This window comes from Bufo gargarizans, chromosome 4 (genome assembly GCF_014858855.1).
Source record: "Bufo gargarizans isolate SCDJY-AF-19 chromosome 4, ASM1485885v1, whole genome shotgun sequence".
NCBI lineage: Eukaryota > Metazoa > Chordata > Amphibia > Anura > Bufonidae > Bufo > Bufo gargarizans.
Window position 1 is genome coordinate 371,120,869 of NC_058083.1, and position 22,932 is coordinate 371,143,800.

The window sequence follows — 22,932 nt, forward strand, 5'->3', positions numbered from 1 at the left end:
CTCTAAATCTCTCGTTACCCACCGCTGTACTGTTGTTGCTGGGCAAGATATTTAGTGTCCGTCAAAGCACATTTTTTGTTCTGGGTTGAAGTACAATTCCCAATTTAGCAATTTCATAATTTAGTGGTTTCTGCTATATCAGAGCTATTTGAAATCTATCCCAAAAAGGGTATATAATATTGAAGGTGCACATAGGGTCATTCAGAATAACTTCACACACACCCGCTACTGTGTATTTCCAAGTCTAATTCTGTCACTAAACCCATACCTGTCACCCAGCGCCTAAATACTAGGCCTCAAATTTAAATCCCTCTAAATCTCTCGTTACCGTTGTCCTGTTGTAGCTGGGAAAGTTATTTAGTGCCCGTCAAAGCACATTTTTTGTTCTGGGTTGAAGTACAATTCCCAATTTAGCAATTTCATAATTTAGTGGTTCCTGCTATATCAGAGCTATTTGAAATCTATCCCAAAAAGGGTATATAATATTGAAGGTGCACATAGGGTCATTCAGAATAACTTCACACACACCCGCTACTGTGTATTTCCAAGTCTAATTCTGTCACTAAATCCATACCGGTGACCCAGCGCCTAAATACTAGGCCTCAAATTTAATTCCCTCTAAATCTCTCGTTACCCACCGCTGTACTGTTGTTGCTGGGCAAGATATTTAGTGTCCGTCAAAGCACATTTTTTGTTCTGGGTTGAAGTACAATTCCCAATTTAGCAATTTCATAATTTAGTGGTTTCTGCTATATCAGAGCTATTTGAAATCTATCCCTAAAAGGGTATATAATATTGAAGGTGCACATAGGGTCATTCAGAATAACTTCACACACACCCGCTACTGTGTATTTCCAAGTCTAATTCTGTCACTAAACCCATACCTGTCACCCAGCGCCTAAATACTAGGCCTCAAATTTATATCCAGCTAAATCTGTCCCTAGTGCTGTAGCTGGGCGAGTTATTTAGTGTCCGTTCAAGCACATTTCTTGTTCTGGGTTGAAATACAATTCCCAATTTAGCAATTTCATAATTTAGTGGTTCCTGCTATATCAGAGCTCTTTGAAATCTATCCCAAAAAGGGTATATAATATTGAAGGTGCACATAGGGTCATTCAGAGTAACTTCACACACACCCGCTACTGTGTATTTCCAAGTCTAATTCTGTCACTAAATCCATACCGGTGACCCAGCGCCTAAATACTAGGCCTCAAATTTAATTCCCTCTAAATCTCTCGTTACCCACCGCTGTACTGTTGTTGCTGGGCAAGATATTTAGTGTCCGTCAAAGCACATTTTTTGTTCTGGGTTGAAGTACAATTCCCAATTTAGCAATTTCATAATTTAGTGGTTTCTGCTATATCAGAGCTATTTGAAATCTATCCCAAAAAGGGTATATAATATTGAAGGTGCACATAGGGTCATTCAGAATAACTTCACACACACCCGCTACTGTGTATTTCCAAGTCTAATTCTGTCACTAAACCCATACCTGTCACCCAGCGCCTAAATACTAGGCCTCAAATTTAAATCCCTCTAAATCTCTCGTTACCGTTGTCCTGTTGTAGCTGGGAAAGTTATTTAGTGCCCGTCAAAGCACATTTTTTGTTCTGGGTTGAAGTACAATTCCCAATTTAGCAATTTCATAATTTAGTGGTTCCTGCTATATCAGAGCTATTTGAAATCTATCCCAAAAAGGGTATATAATATTGAAGGTGCACATAGGGTCATTCAGAATAACTTCACACACACCCGCTACTGTGTATTTCCAAGTCTAATTCTGTCACTAAATCCATACCGGTGACCCAGCGCCTAAATACTAGGCCTCAAATTTAATTCCCTCTAAATCTCTCGTTACCCACCGCTGTACTGTTGTTGCTGGGCAAGATATTTAGTGTCCGTCAAAGCACATTTTTTGTTCTGGGTTGAAGTACAATTCCCAATTTAGCAATTTCATAATTTAGTGGTTTCTGCTATATCAGAGCTATTTGAAATCTATCCCTAAAAGGGTATATAATATTGAAGGTGCACATAGGGTCATTCAGAATAACTTCACACACACCCGCTACTGTGTATTTCCAAGTCTAATTCTGTCACTAAACCCATACCTGTCACCCAGCGCCTAAATACTAGGCCTCAAATTTAAATCCCTCTAAATCTCTCGTTACCGTTGTCCTGTTGTAGCTGGGAAAGTTATTTAGTGCCCGTCAAAGCACATTTTTTGTTCTGGGTTGAAGTACAATTCCCAATTTAGCAATTTCATAATTTAGTGGTTCCTGCTATATCAGAGCTATTTGAAATCTATCCCAAAAAGGGTATATAATATTGAAGGTGCACATAGGGTCATTCAGAATAACTTCACACACACCCGCTACTGTGTATTTCCAAGTCTAATTCTGTCACTAAATCCATACCGGTGACCCAGCGCCTAAATACTAGGCCTCAAATTTAATTCCCTCTAAATCTCTCGTTACCCACCGCTGTACTGTTGTTGCTGGGCAAGATATTTAGTGTCCGTCAAAGCACATTTTTTGTTCTGGGTTGAAGTACAATTCCCAATTTAGCAATTTCATAATTTAGTGGTTTCTGCTATATCAGAGCTATTTGAAATCTATCCCTAAAAGGGTATATAATATTGAAGGTGCACATAGGGTCATTCAGAATAACTTCACACACACCCGCTACTGTGTATTTCCAAGTCTAATTCTGTCACTAAACCCATACCTGTCACCCAGCGCCTAAATACTAGGCCTCAAATTTATATCCAGCTAAATCTGTCCCTAGTGCTGTAGCTGGGCGAGTTATTTAGTGTCCGTTCAAGCACATTTCTTGTTCTGGGTTGAAGTACAATTCCCAATTTAGCAATTTCATAATTTAGTGGTTCCTGCTATATCAGAGCTCTTTGAAATCTATCCCAAAAAGGGTATATAATATTGAAGGTGCACATAGGGTCATTCAGAGTAACTTCACACACACCCGCTACTGTGTATTTCCAAGTCTAATTCTGTCACTAAATCCATACCGGTGACCCAGCGCCTAAATACTAGGCCTCAAATTTAATTCCCTCTAAATCTCTCGTTACCCACCGCTGTACTGTTGTTGCTGGGCAAGATATTTAGTGTCCGTCAAAGCACATTTTTTGTTCTGGGTTGAAGTACAATTCCCAATTTAGCAATTTCATAATTTAGTGGTTTCTGCTATATCAGAGCTATTTGAAATCTATCCCAAAAAGGGTATATAATATTGAAGGTGCACATAGGGTCATTCAGAATAACTTCACACACACCCGCTACTGTGTATTTCCAAGTCTAATTCTGTCACTAAACCCATACCTGTCACCCAGCGCCTAAATACTAGGCCTCAAATTTAAATCCCTCTAAATCTCTCGTTACCGTTGTCCTGTTGTAGCTGGGAAAGTTATTTAGTGCCCGTCAAAGCACATTTTTTGTTCTGGGTTGAAGTACAATTCCCAATTTAGCAATTTCATAATTTAGTGGTTCCTGCTATATCAGAGCTATTTGAAATCTATCCCAAAAAGGGTATATAATATTGAAGGTGCACATAGGGTCATTCAGAATAACTTCACACACACCCGCTACTGTGTATTTCCAAGTCTAATTCTGTCACTAAATCCATACCGGTGACCCAGCGCCTAAATACTAGGCCTCAAATTTAATTCCCTCTAAATCTCTCGTTACCCACCGCTGTACTGTTGTTGCTGGGCAAGATATTTAGTGTCCGTCAAAGCACATTTTTTGTTCTGGGTTGAAGTACAATTCCCAATTTAGCAATTTCATAATTTAGTGGTTTCTGCTATATCAGAGCTATTTGAAATCTATCCCTAAAAGGGTATATAATATTGAAGGTGCACATAGGGTCATTCAGAATAACTTCACACACACCCGCTACTGTGTATTTCCAAGTCTAATTCTGTCACTAAACCCATACCTGTCACCCAGCGCCTAAATACTAGGCCTCAAATTTATATCCAGCTAAATCTGTCCCTAGTGCTGTAGCTGGGCGAGTTATTTAGTGTCCGTTCAAGCACATTTCTTGTTCTGGGTTGAAATACAATTCCCAATTTAGCAATTTCATAATTTAGTGGTTCCTGCTATATCAGAGCTCTTTGAAATCTATCCCAAAAAGGGTATATAATATTGAAGGTGCACATAGGGTCATTCAGAGTAACTTCACACACACCCGCTACTGTGTATTTCCAAGTCTAATTCTGTCACTAAATCCATACCGGTGACCCAGCGCCTAAATACTAGGCCTCAAATTTAATTCCCTCTAAATCTCTCGTTACCCACCGCTGTACTGTTGTTGCTGGGCAAGATATTTAGTGTCCGTCAAAGCACATTTTTTGTTCTGGGTTGAAGTACAATTCCCAATTTAGCAATTTCATAATTTAGTGGTTTCTGCTATATCAGAGCTATTTGAAATCTATCCCAAAAAGGGTATATAATATTGAAGGTGCACATAGGGTCATTCAGAATAACTTCACACACACCCGCTACTGTGTATTTCCAAGTCTAATTCTGTCACTAAACCCATACCTGTCACCCAGCGCCTAAATACTAGGCCTCAAATTTAAATCCCTCTAAATCTCTCGTTACCGTTGTCCTGTTGTAGCTGGGAAAGTTATTTAGTGCCCGTCAAAGCACATTTTTTGTTCTGGGTTGAAGTACAATTCCCAATTTAGCAATTTCATAATTTAGTGGTTCCTGCTATATCAGAGCTATTTGAAATCTATCCCAAAAAGGGTATATAATATTGAAGGTGCACATAGGGTCATTCAGAATAACTTCACACACACCCGCTACTGTGTATTTCCAAGTCTAATTCTGTCACTAAATCCATACCGGTGACCCAGCGCCTAAATACTAGGCCTCAAATTTAATTCCCTCTAAATCTCTCGTTACCCACCGCTGTACTGTTGTTGCTGGGCAAGATATTTAGTGTCCGTCAAAGCACATTTTTTGTTCTGGGTTGAAGTACAATTCCCAATTTAGCAATTTCATAATTTAGTGGTTTCTGCTATATCAGAGCTATTTGAAATCTATCCCTAAAAGGGTATATAATATTGAAGGTGCACATAGGGTCATTCAGAATAACTTCACACACACCCGCTACTGTGTATTTCCAAGTCTAATTCTGTCACTAAACCCATACCTGTCACCCAGCGCCTAAATACTAGGCCTCAAATTTAAATCCCTCTAAATCTCTCGTTACCGTTGTCCTGTTGTAGCTGGGAAAGTTATTTAGTGCCCGTCAAAGCACATTTTTTGTTCTGGGTTGAAGTACAATTCCCAATTTAGCAATTTCATAATTTAGTGGTTCCTGCTATATCAGAGCTATTTGAAATCTATCCCAAAAAGGGTATATAATATTGAAGGTGCACATAGGGTCATTCAGAATAACTTCACACACACCGCTACTGTGTATTTCCAAGTCTAATTCTGTCACTAAATCCATACCGGTGACCCAGCGCCTAAATACTAGGCCTCAAATTTAATTCCCTCTAAATCTCTCGTTACCCACCGCTGTACTGTTGTTGCTGGGCAAGATATTTAGTGTCCGTCAAAGCACATTTTTTGTTCTGGGTTGAAGTACAATTCCCAATTTAGCAATTTCATAATTTAGTGGTTTCTGCTATATCAGAGCTATTTGAAATCTATCCCTAAAAGGGTATATAATATTGAAGGTGCACATAGGGTCATTCAGAATAACTTCACACACACCCGCTACTGTGTATTTCCAAGTCTAATTCTGTCACTAAATCCATACCGGTGACCCAGCGCCTAAATACTAGGCCTCAAATTTAATTCCCTCTAAATCTCTCGTTACCCACCGTTGTACTGTTGTTGCTGGGCAAGATATTTAGTGTCCGTCAAAGCACATTTTTTGTTCTGGGTTGAAGTACAATTCCCAATTTAGCAATTTCATAATTTAGTGGTTTCTGCTATATCAGAGCTATTTGAAATCTATCCCTAAAAGGGTATATAATATTCAAGGTGCACATTGGGTCATTCAGAATAACTTCACACACACACGCTTCTGTGCATTTCCAAGTCTAATTCTGTCACTAAATCCATACCGGTCACCCAGCGCCTAAATACTAGGCCTCAAATTTATATCCCGCTGAATTTGAATACAATACATTGGGCCAAATAATATATTTGTTGTTGTGGTGAACCATAACAATGAGAAAAACATCTAGTAAGGGACGCGGACGTGGACATGGTCGTGGTGGTGTTAGTGGACCCTCTGGTGCTGGGAGAGGACGTGGCCGTTCTGCCACATCCACACGTCCTAGTGTACCAACTACCTCAGGTCCCAGTAGCCGCCAGAATTTACAGCGATATATGGTGGGGCCCAATGCCGTTCTAAGGATGGTAAGGCCTGAGCAGGTACAGGCATTAGTCAATTGGGTGGCCGACAGTGGATCCAGCACGTTCACATTATCTCCCACCCAGTCTTCTGCAGAAAGCGCACAGATGGCGCCTGAAAACCAACCCCATCAGTCTGTCACATCACCCCCATGCATACCAGGGAAACTGTCTCAGCCTCAAGTTATGCAGCAGTCTCTTATGCTGTTTGAAGACTCCGCTGGCAGGGTTTCCCAAGGGCATCCACCTAGCCCTTCCCCAGCGGTGAAAGACATAGAATGCACTGACGCACAACCACTTATGTTTCCTGATGATGAGGACATGGGAATACCACCTCAGCATGTCTCTGATGATGACGAAACACAGGTGCCAACTGCTGCGTCTTTCTGCAGTGTGCAGACTGAACAGGAGGTCAGGGATCAAGACTGGGTGGAAGACGATGCAGGGGACGATGAGGTCCTAGACCCCACATGGAATGAAGGTCGTGCCACTGACTTTCACAGTTCGGAGGAAGAGGCAGTGGTGAGACCGAGCCAACAGCGTAGCAAAAGAGGGAGCAGTGGGCAAAAGCAGAACACCCGCCGCCAAGAGACTCCGCCTGCTACTGACCGCCGCCATCTGGGACCGAGCACCCCAAAGGCAGCTTCAAGGAGTTCCCTGGCATGGCACTTCTTCAAACAATGTGCTGACGACAAGACCCGAGTGGTTTGCACGCTGTGCCATCAGAGCCTGAAGCGAGGCATTAACGTTCTGAACCTGAGCACAACCTGCATGACCAGGCACCTGCATGCAAAGCATGAACTGCAGTGGAGTAAACACCTTAAAACCAAGGAAGTCACTCAGGCTCCCCCTGCTACCTCTTCTGCTGCTGCCGCCTCGGCCTATTCTGCTGCTGCCGCCTCGGCCTCTTCCTCCGCCTCTGGAGGAACGTTGGCACCTGCCGCCCAGCAAACAGGGGATGTACCACCAACACCACCACCACCACCTCCGTCACCAAGCGTCTCAACCATGTCACACGCCAGCGTTCAGCTCTCCATCTCACAAACATTTGATAGAAAGCGTAAATTCCCACCTAGCCACCCTCGATCCCTGGCCCTGAATGCCAGCATTTCTAAACTACTGGCCTATGAAATGCTGTCATTTAGGCTGGTGGACACAGACAGCTTCAAACAGCTCATGTCGCTTGCTGTCCCACAGTATGTTGTTCCCAGCCGGCACTACTTCTCCAAGAGAGCCGTGCCTTCCCTGCACAACCAAGTATCCGATAAAATCAAGTGTGCACTGCGCAACGCCATCTGTAGCAAGGTCCACCTAACCACAGATACGTGGACCAGTAAGCACGGCCAGGGACGCTATATCTCCCTAACTGCACACTGGGTAAATGTAGTGGCAGCTGGGCCCCAGGCGGAGAGCTGTTTGGCGCACGTCCTTCCGCCGCCAAGGATCGCAGGGCAACATTCTTTGCCTCCTGTTGCCACCTCCTCCTTCTCGGCTTCCTCCTCCTCTTCTTCCACCTGCTCATCCAGTCAGCCACACACCTTCACCACCAACTTCAGCACAGCCCGGGGTAAACGTCAGCAGGCCATTCTGAAACTCATATGTTTGGGGGACAGGCCCCACACCGCACAGGAGTTGTGGCGGGGTATAGAACAACAGACCGACGAGTGGTTGCTGCCGGTGAGCCTCAAGCCCGGCCTGGTGGTGTGTGATAATGGGCGAAATCTCGTTGCAGCTCTGGGACTAGCCAATTTGACGCACATCCCTTGCTTGGCGCATGTGCTGAATTTGGTGGTGCAGAAGTTCATTCACAACTACCCCGACATGTCAGAGCTGCTGCATAAAGTGCGGGCCGTCTGTTCGCGCTTCCGGCGTTCACATCCTGCTGCTGCTCGCCTGTCTGCGCTACAGCGTAACTTCGGCCTTCCCGCTCACCGCCTCATATGCGACGTGCCCACCAGGTGGAACTCCACCTTGCACATGCTGGACAGACTGTGCGAGCAGCAGCAGGCCATAGTGGAGTTTCAGCTGCAGCACGCACGGGTCAGTCGCACTACAGAACAGCACCACTTCACCACCAATGACTGGGCCTCCATGCGAGACCTGTGTGCCCTGTTGCGCTGTTTCGAGTACTCCACCAACATGGCCAGTGGCGATGACACCGTTATCAGCGTTACAATACCACTTCTATGTCTCCTTGAGAAAACACTTAGGGCGATGATGGAAGAGGAGGTGGCCCAGGAGGAGGAGGAGGAGGAGGAGGAAGAGGGGTCATTTTTAGCACTTTCAGGCCAGTCTCTTCGAAGTGACTCAGAGGGAGGTTTTTGGCAACAGCAGAGGCCAGGTACAAATGTGGCCAGCCAGGGCCCACTACTGGAGGACGAGGAGGACGAGGATGAGGAGGAGGTGGAGGAGGATGAGGATGAAGCATGGTCACAGCGGGGTGGCACCCAACGCAGCTCGGGTCCATCACTGGTGCGTGGCTGGGGGGAAAGGCAGGACGATGACGATACGCCTCCCACAGAGGACAGCTTGTCCTTATCCCTGGGCAGCCTGGCACACATGAGCGACTACATGCTGCAGTGCCTGCGCAACGACAGCAGAGTTGCCCACATTTTAACCTGTGCGGACTACTGGGTTGCCACCCTGCTGGATCCACGCTACAAAGACAATGTGCCCACCTTACTTCCTGCACTGGAGCGTGATAGGAAGATGCGCGAGTACAAGCGCACGTTGGTAGACACGCTACTGAGAGCATTCCCAAATGTCACAGGGGAACAAGTGGAAGCCCAAGGCCAAGGCAGAGGAGGAGCAAGAGGTCGCCAAGGCAGCTGTGTCACGGCCAGCTCCTCTGAGGGCAGGGTTAGCATGGCAGAGATGTGGAAAACTTTTGTCAACACGCCACAGCTAACTGCACCACCACCTGATACGCAACGTGTTAGCAGGAGGCAACATTTCACTAACATGGTGGAACAGTACGTGTGCACACCCCTCCACGTACTGACTGATGGTTCGGCCCCATTCAACTTCTGGGTCTCTAAATTGTCCACGTGGCCAGAGCTAGCCTTTTATGCCTTGGAGGTGCTGGCCTGCCCGGCAGCCAGCGTTTTGTCTGAACGTGTATTCAGCACGGCAGGGGGCGTCATTACAGACAAACGCAGCCGCCTGTCTACAGCCAATGTGGACAAGCTGACGTTCATAAAAATGAACCAGGCATGGATCCCACAGGACCTGTCCGTCCCTTGTCCAGATTAGACATTAACTACCTCCCCATAACCATATATTATTGGACTCCAGGGCACTTCCTCATTCAATCCTATTTTTATTTTCATTTTACCATTATATTGCGAGGCTACCCAAAGTTGAATGAACCTCTCCTCTGCCTGTGTGCTAGGCCTAAATATATGCCAATGGACTGTTGCAGTGGTGGGTGACGTGAAGCCTGATTCTCTGCTATGATATGAAGACTGATTCTCTGCTGACATGAAGCCAGATTGTCTGTTACGGGACCTTTCTCCTCTGCCTGGGTTCTGGGCCTAAATTTATGAAAATTGACTCTTACAGTGGTGGGTGACGTGAAGCCTGATTCTCTGCTATGATATGAAGACTGATTCTCTGCTGACATGAAGCCAGATTCTCTGTTACGGGACCTCTCTCCTCTGCCTGGGTGCTGGGCCTAAATTTATGACAATGGACTGTTGCAGTGGTGGCTGACGTGAAGCCTGATTCTCTGCTATGACATGCAGACTGATTCTCTGCTGTCATGAAGCCAGATTGTCTGTTACGGGACCTCTCTGCTCTGCCTGTGTGCTAGGCCTAAATATATGCCAATGGACTGTTGCAGTGGTGGCTGACGTGAAGCCTCATTCTCTGCTATGACATGCAGACTGATTCTCTGCTGTCATGAAGCCAGATTGTCTGTTACGGGACCTCTCTGCTCTGCCTGTGTGCTAGGCCTAAATATATGCCAATGGACTGTTGCAGTGGTGGGTGACGTGAAGCCTCATTCTCTGCTATGACATGCAGACTGATTCTCTGCTGACATGAAGCCAGATTGTCTGTTACGGGACCTCTCTGCTCTGCCTGTGTGCTAGGCCTAAATATATGCCAATGGACTGTTGCAGTGGTGGGTGACGTGAAGCCTCATTCTCTGCTATGACATGCAGACTGATTCTCTGCTGACATGAAGCCAGATTGTCTGTTACGGGACCTCTCTGCTCTGCCTGTGTGCTAGGCCTAAATATATGCCAATGGACTGTTGCAGTGGTGGGTGACGTGAAGCCTCATTCTCTGCTATGACATGCAGACTGATTCTCTGCTGACATGAAGCCAGATTGTCTGTTACGGGACCTCTCTGCTCTGCCTGTGTGCTAGGCCTAAATATATGCCAATGGACTGTTGCAGTGGTGGGTGACGTGAAGCCTCATTCTCTGCTATGACATGCAGACTGATTCTCTGCTGACATGAAGCCAGATTGTCTGTTACGGGACCTCTCTGCTCTGCCTGTGTGCTAGGCCTAAATATATGCCAATGGACTGTTGCAGTGGTGGGTGACGTGAAGCCTCATTCTCTGCTATGACATGCAGACTGATTCTCTGCTGACATGAAGCCAGATCCTCTGTTACGGGAGCTCTCTCCTCTGCCTGGGTGCTGGGCCTAAATTTATGACAATTGACTGTTGCAGTGGTGGGTGACGTGAAGCCTGATTCTCTGCTATGATATGAAGACTGATTCTCTGCTGACATGAAGCCAGATTGTCTGTTACGGGACCTTTCTCCTCTGCCTGGGTTCTGGGCCTAAATTTATGAAAATTGACTCTTACAGTGGTGGGTGACGTGAAGCCTGATTCTCTGCTATGATATGAAGACTGATTCTCTGCTGACATGAAGCCAGATTCTCTGTTACGGGACCTCTCTCCTCTGCCTGGGTGCTGGGTAGTGTTGAGCGCGAATATTCGAAAAGCAAATTTTTTTCGCGAATATCGCAACTTCGCGATTTCGCGAATATTTCGAATATAGTGCTATATATTCGTAAAAACGAATATTCGTTTTTTGTTTCCCCCCCCCCCCCCCCACAAAATTACAGTACACATATAATTGATTGTTTCCCAAAGGTCCAACAGCTCAGATCTTACTCACATTGCCTAGAAAGTGATTGAGGCGCGAATCTTCGTAAGGCGATTTTATTAGCGCACATGCGAATATCGGCACGTCCCAGAACAGAGGCAAAGGGCTTTGCATTCATACATTAGTGAATTGAGTTGCGAATCTTCGTAAGGCGATTTTATTAGCGCACATGCGAATATCTACACTTGTCCCAGAACAGAGGCAAAGGGCTTTGCATTCATACATTAGTGATTGAATTGAGCTGCGAATCTTCGTAAGGCGATTTTATTAACGCAAATGCAAATATCTACACTTGTCCCCAGAACAGAGAGGCAAAGGCCTGTGCATTCATATAGTATAGCACCATATTCGCGAATACGTAGAACTTCGTAAAAGTCGATTTACGAATATTCGTATTTTTTATTTTACTTTCCACCTTACAGATTACATTGATCTGTACTCTGTCAACTACTGTCATCACCCCCCACTGTATCTCGATTGATTCCCAAAAGTCTCACATTCCCTAGAAAGTGATTGAGGTGCGAATCTTCGTAAGGCGATTTTATTAGCGCACATGCGAATATCTACACTTGTCCCAGAACAGAGGCAAAGGGCATTGCATTCATACATTAGTGATTGAATTGAGTTGCGAATCTTCGTAAGGCGATTTCATTAGCGCACATGTGAATTTTGCATAGCATATGTATTATGCGATAATTCGAATTATCGCATATGCGAAATAATAACGAATTTGAATAATCGCGAATATTTTACGAATATTCTTTCGAATATTCACAAAATTTCGCGAATTCGAATATGGGACATGCCGCTCAACACTAGTGCTGGGCCTAAATTTATGACAATGGACTGTTGCAGTGGTGGGTGACGTGAAGCCTGATTCTCTGCTATGACATGCAGACTGATTCTCTGCTGACATGAAGCCAGATTGTCTGTTACGGGACCTCTCTCCTCTGCCTGGGTGCTGGGCCTAAATATATGCCAATGGACTGTTGCAGTGGTGGCTGACGTGAAGCCTCATTCTCTGCTATGACATGCAGACTAATTCTCTGCTGACATGAAGACAGATTCTCTGTTACGGGACCTCTCTCCTCTGCCTGGGTGCCGGGGCCTAAATATCTGAGAATGGACTGTTCCAGTGGTGGCTGACGTGAAGCCTCATTCTCTGCTATGACATGCAGACTAATTCTCTGCTGACATGAAGACAGATTCTCTGTTACGGGACCTCCCTCCTCTGCCTGGGTGCTGGGCCTAAATATATGCCAATGGACTGTTGCAGTGGTGGCTGACGTGAAGCCTCATTCTCTGCTATGACATGCAGACTAATTCTCTGCTGACATGAAGACAGATTCTCTGTTACGGGACCTCCCTCCTCTGCCTGGGTGCTGGGCCTAAATATATGCCAATGGACTGTTGCAGTGGTGGCTGACGTGAAGCCTCATTCTCTGCTATGACATGCAGACTGATTCTCTGCTGACATGAAGCCAGATTCTCTGTTACGGGACCTCTCTCCTCTGCCTGTGTGTGTGCTGGGCCTAAATATATGCCAATGGACTGTTGCAGTGGTGGCTGACGTGAAGCCTCATTCTCTGCTATGACATGCAGACTGATTCTCTGCTGACATGAAGCCAGATTCTCTGTTACGGGACCTCTCTCCTCTGCCTGTGTGTGTGCTGGGCCTAAATATATGCCAATGGACTGTTGCAGTGGTGGCTGACGTGAAGCCTCATTCTCTGCTATGACATGCAGACTAATTCTCTGCTGACATGAAGACAGATTCTCTGTTACGGGACCTCCCTCCTCTGCCTGGGTGCTGGGCCTAAATATATGCCAATGGACTGTTGCAGTGGTGGCTGACGTGAAGCCTCATTCTCTGCTATGACATGCAGACTGATTCTCTGCTGACATGAAGCCAGATTCTCTGTTACGGGACCTCTCTCCTCTGCCTGTGTGTGTGCTGGGCCTAAATATATGCCAATGGACTGTTGCAGTGGTGGCTGACGTGAAGCCTCATTCTCTGCTATGACATGCAGACTGATTCTCTGCTGACATGAAGCCAGATTCTCTGTTACGGGACCTCTCTCCTCTGCCTGTGTGTGTGCTGGGCCTAAATATATGCCAATGGACTGTTGCAGTGGTGGCTGACGTGAAGCCTCATTCTCTGCTATGACATGCAGACTAATTCTCTGCTGACATGAAGACAGATTCTCTGTTACGGGACCTCCCTCCTCTGCCTGGGTGCTGGGCCTAAATATATGCCAATGGACTGTTGCAGTGGTGGCTGACGTGAAGCCTCATTCTCTGCTATGACATGCAGACTAATTCTCTGCTGACATGAAGACAGATTCTCTGTTACGGGACCTCTCTCCTCTGCCTGGGTGCCGGGGCCTAAATATCTGAGAATGGACTGTTCCAGTGGTGGGTGACGGGAAGCCAGATTCTCTGCTATGGAACCTCTCTCCAATTGATTTTGGTTAATTTTTATTTATTTAATTTTTATTTTAATTCATTTCCCTATCCACATTTGTTTGCAGGGGATTTACCTACATGTTGCTGCCTTTTGCAGCCCTCTAGCTCTTTCCTGGGCTGTTTTACAGCCTTTTTAGTGCCGAAAAGTTCGGGTCCCCATTGACTTCAATGGGGTTCGGGTTCGGGACGAAGTTCGGATCGGGTTCGGATCCCGAACCCGAACATTTCCGGGATGTTCGGCCGAACTTCTCGAACCCGAACATCCAGGTGTTCGCTCAACTCTACTGTTTGTAGGTTCACATAGATCATTGGTTAAGATCTTTCAGTTGTTTGACCAATATGGTAAATATTCTGGGCTCAGGATAAATTGGTCCAAGTCAGCATGCGTCCCGATTGATCCTTTGAATAATTTTATCCCAGGAGCACTGGAAATTAAGAAGATTAATGAACCCTTTGAATATTTAGGTATTCTAATAACCCTGAACCCCAAGGATTATATCCAACTGAATGTGACCCTAAAAGAATAATGAACCCTAAAAAAATAGGGTTTCAAATAATTTTTCATACAGGATTACCCAATTTTACATCGTCTCTACTACTCCACTGAGAAACTAATGAAATATTATAAACCTACAGTGTTTATCTGTTTAAAATGTGAGGAAGTAGGGGTGGACAATGTCTATATACTCTGGATGTGCAGAATGATTCAGGAATTTTGGGGACGGGTTAAGGATACAATAGAGCAATATCATCAGTTTATAGTACCTAATAAATTTGAGATTTGTGTGTTGGTAGTGATGGACAAAACGGACACCCCCCAGCATCAAGAAATTGCATCTAAACTCCTTTTTCAGGCAAGGAAATTTATTATGGGACATTGGGGAGGTAGGTCTTCCCCTTCGATTAAAGAGAGGCTCACTAGAATTGCACTCGCTAGAGAAGAATTCTATTTGGTAAATATCCCAAAAAATAATAGATTTGTTAAATTATGGCAGATATGGCTAATGTAAGGTTTTTTTCAGTTTTTTTTTTCTTCTACGCGCAGGGACCCCGGGAGGTGGGGAGAGAGAAAATGCAGGGAGGTATTCTATTATAATTTTTATTTTATTTTTCTCTTCCAGGCAGCAAATAAAGAAAATGGGTGGGAAAGGGGGTGGGATACATGGTTTTGTAATCTAAAGTTTCAGGTTCCTGTTTCTGGTCATTTAAATCGATTCCTGAAATCGATTCCTGTTTCTGGTCGTTTAAAACATAACATTTATTTATTTTATTAAGACTAATAAATCGGGAAAAAGAAAAGTTTTAAAATTAGAGGTGCTGGTGAACTCTGCGGCTAGGAATATAGGTTACTTCAGAATGCGACTATCATCTTCATAATAGATATTCCAACAGATTTTTCTAATCTCCACTTTCCAGCTATTTATTGTATTAGCCAGGATCTTAAATCCGTATCTATATGGGTCGCATTCAGGGAGGCAGCATGTCTGGTCAGATTGTTTCTCAGTCCCAGACGTAACTTTTTTGTGTATGCTCTAGTACGGCACCCTGCCGCTTATGTGTCTTACGCAAGGTGTCTGCAGTTACACCAAGCCCAGACACTGAGTTACAACCGCACCTAAACTAAAATCTGGATTCTGAGTATTGGGCAGCAGATACTTGGCAGTCGGCCGCATGGGGGCGGTAGGTAGCTCTGTCTCCTCCTCGGATTGAGAGTCTTTAACAGGTTCTGGAACCTCAGATGATAGCCCAGGTCGCTTGACCGCAGTGGCATATGGACCACGGGTGCCCTCCGCTGGGGTGAATTCCACAACCTCATTTGCATAAACACTATGGAGCCAGCTGGGGATTTCCTTTTTTTTGACGGATCTACGGTTGACATAATAGTCTCGGTCAGTTTCCAGATCGCGGATGAACCCCAACCAGATCATCTTGCGAAAAGACAGAACCCTGCTGTCATGGTCCCTCAGGTGACTAATGTCAGGAGATCAAGGAGATTGGCTGAGCATGGAGGAATCTAACAGCCTCCTTGATTTCTATTGATTCAGTATTGATAGGGTTGATGACCACTTACCTTGTCTCAGCTGTTTCTCAGTGGTTATCACTTCTACCCTTTATACTCTGACTCCACCCTTCTGACTATGCGGTAGATAGCTTCTTTTGGGTTTGGCAGAGCTGGTGTGAGGTTGTATATGGTGTTCCTGCTCATCCATCACTACTGAAGTTAAGTGTCAAGTTTGTATTTGGTTTCTTCCTTTGTGTTTGTCTTTACTAGGCCTCAGGGATACACTGGTTCATTCACCTGGGAAGGAACCGGTAGTCTCTTTCCCTTTCACTACCTCTAGGCCATATCAGGGCTCCTAGGGTGTCTAGGTTCTGGTGTACGCATTTTCCCACCTTTGGGCTCTATACATACTGACAGGAGTCAGGGCCAGTTCTAGGGGTTTCCTAGGAGGTGACCTTTCCCTTCTCCCTATCATTGAGGCCTAGTTGTTTGTCCTCTCCCCTTCTGTTCTCTTTCTGGTGTCCCTCCTCTCCCCTATATTTGTGACATTATCTACCGCCTAAAAACTGACATTTCGTTCAGGTCAGTGCAGCTATGGATCCTTTATCTGCACTGGTCGAACAGCTGCAGTGACTTGCATTGGAGGTAGCAGACTTCCGCGCGACAGTCTTACAGATTCAGAGACCACAGGCGGCTGGTTCTGATTGTGGGTACCAGGCCTGCCCTGAACCGAAGGTGGCTCTCCCGGAAAGATTTTATGGGGGCAGTGACAATTTTATTTGAATCGTTCAGGGAATCGTGTAAGTTGTACTTTAAGCTGCGTCTATACTCTTCTGTGGATGAGTGTCAACGTGTGGGTATGATCATTGCTTTGCTTAAAGATGATGCACTTGATGATGTCTTGGACTTTTTCTCTGCCGACCAGATTACCGTCCCTCCAGTCGGTAGATTAATTTTTTGGCGCCTTGGGTCTTATTTATGATGACCCGGATCAGCTCTCTCAGGCTGAGACCAAGTTACGTGGTTTACGGCAGGGAGAGTGCTCCGCAGAAATCTATTGCGCTGAATTTAGGAGATGGGCTACGGATACGGAGTGGAATGATCCTACTCTCCGTAACCAGTTCTGTCAGGGTCTATCTGAAAGGCTGCAAAAAGCGTTGGCCTTTCATGAAAAACCTGAGTCATTGGAAGCAGCTATGTCCCTTGCTGTACATCTGGATAGACGCCAGAGGGGGAGATCTAAGGGTCCTCACCCTCAGAACATGCTGTCAAATAAGGCGGCGGTATCCTTTCACACTTATGGTAAAGAGACACTTATGGTTACGCCTGGTGAGGAGCCTATGCAGTTGTAGGGAGCTACTCCTGGGATTGCTGGTAAGAGCTCTGTTCATATGAAGGGAGTCTGTTTTTGTTGTGGAAAAAAGTGACATGTCATGAATATTTGTCCATACATTCAGCGTCAAGGTGTAGACAAAAAAAAAAAAACACTTAATCTCCAAATTACTGTGGGTGGGGAGCCAGAAAACTTACTTTTGGCATTTACTGGTAGTACCCGATTTCTCCTGTCTGCCGAGGTGGCGCTACATTCCAAAACTGTGAAGATTGAAGTATTTATCAACAGTGGGGCAGGGGTTAACCTGATTGATGGACAGTTTGTCCGTATTCATGGGTTGTCTACTAGTGCACTAGAGAAAAATATTTTTGTCTTTGCAATTAATTCTGCACCTCTTACCCAAAAATGCTTGTCGCAGGTGGTAAATGACATCCATTTACGAGTGGGTGATTTCCTTAAAGAAATCTATCTCATGGTATGTGTTGGAGGGTCTGCCTGCTCCGATGGTTTTGGGCTTACCATGGTTAAGCAAACATAACCCGACCATCGACTGGCAAGTGAAACAGATTCTCGATTGGAGAGATTTTTGCATGGACAACTGTCTTAATACTTCTTTCTTTGTGGTCACCACTAAAACTGTACACGCGTTCATTTACAAATTTTCTGATGTGTCTTCTGAGAGTGGTAACCAGGAATTACCTCTGTGTCGGGAATATGATTGTCCCGTCAATCTCATTCCCAGGGCTAAATTGCCAAAATCTTGGTTGTATAATCTTTTGGAACCCAAAAGAAAGGCTATGCGAGAGTATATCTCCGAGAGCTTGGCGAAGGGACATATCAGACCATCCAAATCCCCAGTGGCTGCTGGGTTTTTCTTTGTAAAAAAAAAAAAAGATGGTCCATGTCTGGACTTCTGTGAGCTCAACTGTATTGCTGTCCGTGATCCTTACCCCCGTCCTTTATTTCCTTTATGTCCGTGATCCTTACCCCCGTCCTTTATTTCTGGATTTGTTTAAACTGATTGTCTGTGTGTTCTCTAAATTGCATCCTGGGGGGGGGGCAAATAATTTGGTGGCCGGGGTTGCATGGGTGTGTTGAAGACTGTGTGTCAGCCTGTTCTACCTGTGCTCGTGCTAAGGTGACACATACTCGGCCTTCTGGATATCTTCCTCCATTACCCATCCAATCCACACCTTGGACGCATTTGTCCATGGACTTTATCACTGATTTACCTAATTCTTCGGGAATCCTGATCAGTTTAGAAAAATTGCAATTTTTTTTGCGTTGCCTGCTTCTACCTAATGCCAAAACTCTTGTACAGGTGTTTGTTGATAACATTGTGAAACTACATGGCATTTCCTCTGATGTGGTGTCTGATCAAATTCTGGAAAGCGTTATGTACTCGACTGGGGGTACAATTGTCGTTTTCTTCAGCTGTTCATCCCCAGACGGAGCGCAACAATCAGAATCTGGAGACTTACTTGAGATGTTTTGTTTTGGAGAACCAAGAGGATTGGTCTTTAGTCTCTTGTCGTTAGCTGAGTTTACCATGCTCAGTGTGCACACGTACGTCACGCTCTTCTGGTGCGTGACTCTCCCCCTGGGTTCACTTTGCATAGGGGAGGCGTCGGCATTGTTAGGACAATTTGCATAAAGGGGAGGCATAATAGATTTTCCTGCTCTGAAGGGGGTGAACCTCAATTTCCCCGACACTAGCAGAGCGTAACTCAATGTAATGGCGCAGCAAATTAAACAAGAAGGCCTCCGGCGGCCATTTTAGGTTCAAGAACGAGTCTATTCACTGAGAGCAAGCAGTTTAACCACCTTAGCCCCCCTAGCTGAAACACCCTTAATGACCAGGCCACTTTTTACACTTCTGCACTACACTACTTTCACCGTTTATTGCTCGGTCATGCAACTTACCACCCAAATGAATTTTATCTCCTTTTCTTCTCACTAATAGAGCTTTCATTTGGTGGTATTTCATTGATGCTGACATTTTTACTTTTTTTGTTATTAATCGAAATTTAACAATTTTTTTGCAAAAAAATGACATATTTTACTTTCAGTTGTAAAATTTTGCAAAAAAAAACACATCCATATATAAATTTTTTGCTAAATTTATTGTTCTACATGTCTTTGATAAAAAAAAATGTTTGGGCAAAGAAAAATGGTTTGTGAAAAATGTGAATTTCCGCTTTTTGAAACAGCTCTGACTTTCTGAGCACCTGTCATGTTTCCTGAGGTTCTACAATGCCCAGACAGTAGAAAAACACCACAAATGACCCCATTTCGGAAAGTAGACACCCTAAGGTATTTGCTGATGGGCATAGTGAGTTCATAGAACTTTTTATTTTTTGCCACAAGTTAGCGGAAAATGATGATTTTTTTTTTTCTTACAAAGTCTCATATTCCACTAACTTGTGACAAAAAATAAAAACTTCCATAAACTCACTATGCCCATCACAAAATACCTTGGGGTGTCTTCTTTCCAAAATGGGGTCACTTGTGGGGTAGTTATACTGCCCTGGCATTTTAGGGGCCCATATGCGTGAGAAGAAGTTTGAAATCAAAATCTGTAAAAAATGACTAGTGAAATCCGAAAGCTGCTCTTTGGAATGTGTGCCCCTTTGCCCACCTAGGCTGCAAAAAAGTGTCACACATCTGGTATCGCCGTACTCAGGAGAAGTTGGGGAATGTGTTTTGGGGTGTCATTTTACATATACCCATGCTGGGTGAGAGAAATATCTTGGCAAAAGACAACATTTCCCATTTTTTTATACAAAGTTGGCATTTGACCAAGATATTTCTCTCACCCAGCATGGGTATATGTAAAATGACACCCCAAAACACATTACCCAACTTCTTCTGAGTACGGCGATACCACATGTGTGACACTTTTTTGCAGCCTAGGGGCGCAAAGGGGCCCAAATTCCTTTTAGGGGGGCATTTTTAGACATTTGGATCCCAGACTTCTTCTCACACTTTAGGGCCCCTAAAAAGCCAGGGCAGTATAAATAACCCACATGTGACCCCATTTTGGAAAGAAGACACCCCAAGGTATTCAATGAGGGGCATGCCGAGTTCATAGAAAAAAAAAAATTGGCACAAGTTAGCGGAAATTGATTATTTTTTGTTTTTTCTCACAAAATCTCCCTTTCTGCTAACTTAAGACCAAAATTTCAATCTTTCATGGACTCAATATGCCACTCAGCGAATACCTTGGGGTGTTTTCTTTCCAAAATGGTGTTATTTGTGGGGTGTTTGTACTGCCCTGGCATTTGAGGGTCTCCGCAATCATTACATGTATGGCCAGCATTAGGAGTTTCTGCTATTCTCCTTATATTGAGCATACAGGTAATGAGATTTTTTTTTTCTGTTCAGCCTCTGGGCTGAAAGAAAAAAATGAACGGCACAGATTTCTTCATTCGCATCGATCAATGTGGATGAAAAAATCTCTGTGCCCCCCAAAAAAATGGAGGGGAAAGGCGTCTGCCAGGACATAGAAGCTCCGCCCAACATCCATACCCACTTAGCTCGCATGCCCTGGCAAACCCGATTTCTCCATTCACATCAATCAATTTTACCTTTATAGGACAAACCTCTCCTTCCCCATGGGGCGATGTGCAAAGCGAAAATCGCCCAAAGGTGTGGCGAAGTGCGTTATGCACTTTGTCCCAGGTGAAAGGAGACGTTTGCAGCAGCTGTGTGAGTGAATGGGCCCTAATAGCCCTGTGTGCCTGTCCTGGTGAGATGTGATCCCTATGCTAGGTGTACCTGTGTGTGGTACTCCCAGAAACACTCTCCAATGCATAGGGCAGGGTGGTCAGGGCAGTCAGGACAGAAATAGCGGGTGTCACGCCTTATTCCACTCCTGATACAGACACGACATTTTGTCGGTTTGAGGTACAAGCAACGACACTGGGGAAATGTCGCTCGTGTAGACGGCTAACTACACTGGTGGATGGGGCCACGGAACCTCCTGGGTACAGGAGGTTCGCAGTGATCTCTTCCTGAAATTTGAGGAAGGATCCTGTTCTCCCAGCCTTACTGTAGAGAACAAAACTATTATAAAGAGCCAATTGAATTAGCTATACAGACACCTTCATATACCAGCGTCTGGTGCAGCAGGACACTAAATATGTAGCCAACATCTGGTCATTGAAGTCCACCCCTCCCATGAGCAAATTATAGTCGTGGACACAGAGGGGCTTTTCAATGACACGGGTTGCCCGTTCAATTTGGATTGTCGTGTCTGCGTGAATGGAGGAGAGCATGTAAATGTCACGCTTGTCTCTCCATTTAACCGCGAGCAGTTCTTTGTTACACAAGGCAGCCCTCTCCCCCCTTGCAAGACGGGTGGTAACGAGCCGTTGGGGGAAGCCCGCGCGACTAGTTCGCGCGGTGCCACAGCAGCCAATCTGTTCTAGAAACAAATGCCTGAAGAGGGCCACACTTGTGTAGAAATTGTCCACATAAAGATGGTACCCCTTGCCAAATAAGGGTGACACCAAGTCCCAGACTGTCTTCCCACTGCTCCCCAGGTAGTCAGGGCAACCGACCGGCTCCTGGGTCTGATCTTTTCCCTCATAGATCCAAGAGGTCCGCAGTCAAGAACAGCTCAAAAAATCCCAGGGCCGAACCGATCTGAGCTGTCTCAACCCGAACTCCAGACGGGGCGGTGAAAGGGGGAACTACAGGTGCGGCTGAAGTTGGGGACTGCCAATCAGGGTTTGCCAGCACCTCAGGTATTCTAGGGGGTCTACGGGCCCGTCTTTGCGGTGGCTGCGACGGGGTAACTAATGCACGTGCCACTGTACCAGCTTCAACTGCCCTTCTGGTGCTCGCCACTTCACCATGTTGTAAGGCAGTGCTCACCACGTAATCCGACAGCACCAGCCTCACTCAGCTGACCTTGAAACAGATCCTGTGCAACCTGTCATCTAGCGACACGGGGCCGGGTACGCCTGGTGCTATCAGGGACCTCAACCTCCTCGTCTGAACTATGGGTCAGACTGCCACTGCTTTCTACAGGTTCATATTCTGACCCGCTAGATTCATCAGATGAGGGTTCCCATTCCTCATCCGACTGGGTCAGAAGCCTGTAGGCCTCTTCAGAAGAATACCCCCTGTTTGACATTTGGGCAACTAAATTTAGGGGTATTCCCTGAGACTACCCAAGAAAAAAAGCAAGCCTGTCTTACAAATGGGAGGCTAGCGAAGTACCAGAGGCCACTGCGGTTAATAAAAAATATCAAAACTGATTTTTTTTTATCGCCGCAGCGCTTGTAAAGTGAATGTGCAGTGATCAAAAAATAAATAAAAAATGTTGTCACTGCGGTGGGGGGGGGGGGGGGGGGGGGCGTGGGTGAATGCACGTGTGGGCGACCGATCATGCCTGATCGGGCAAACACTGCGTTTTGGGTGGAGGGTGAGCTAAGGTGACACTAATACTATTATAGATCTGACTGTGATCAGTTTTGATCACTTACAGATACTATAAACGTACAAATGCTGATTAGTGATATGCTAATCAGCGAATAAGTGACTGCGGTGCGGTGGGCTGGGCGCTAAACAATTGCTAAACTACCTAACCAAGGGACTATCCTAAAACCTATC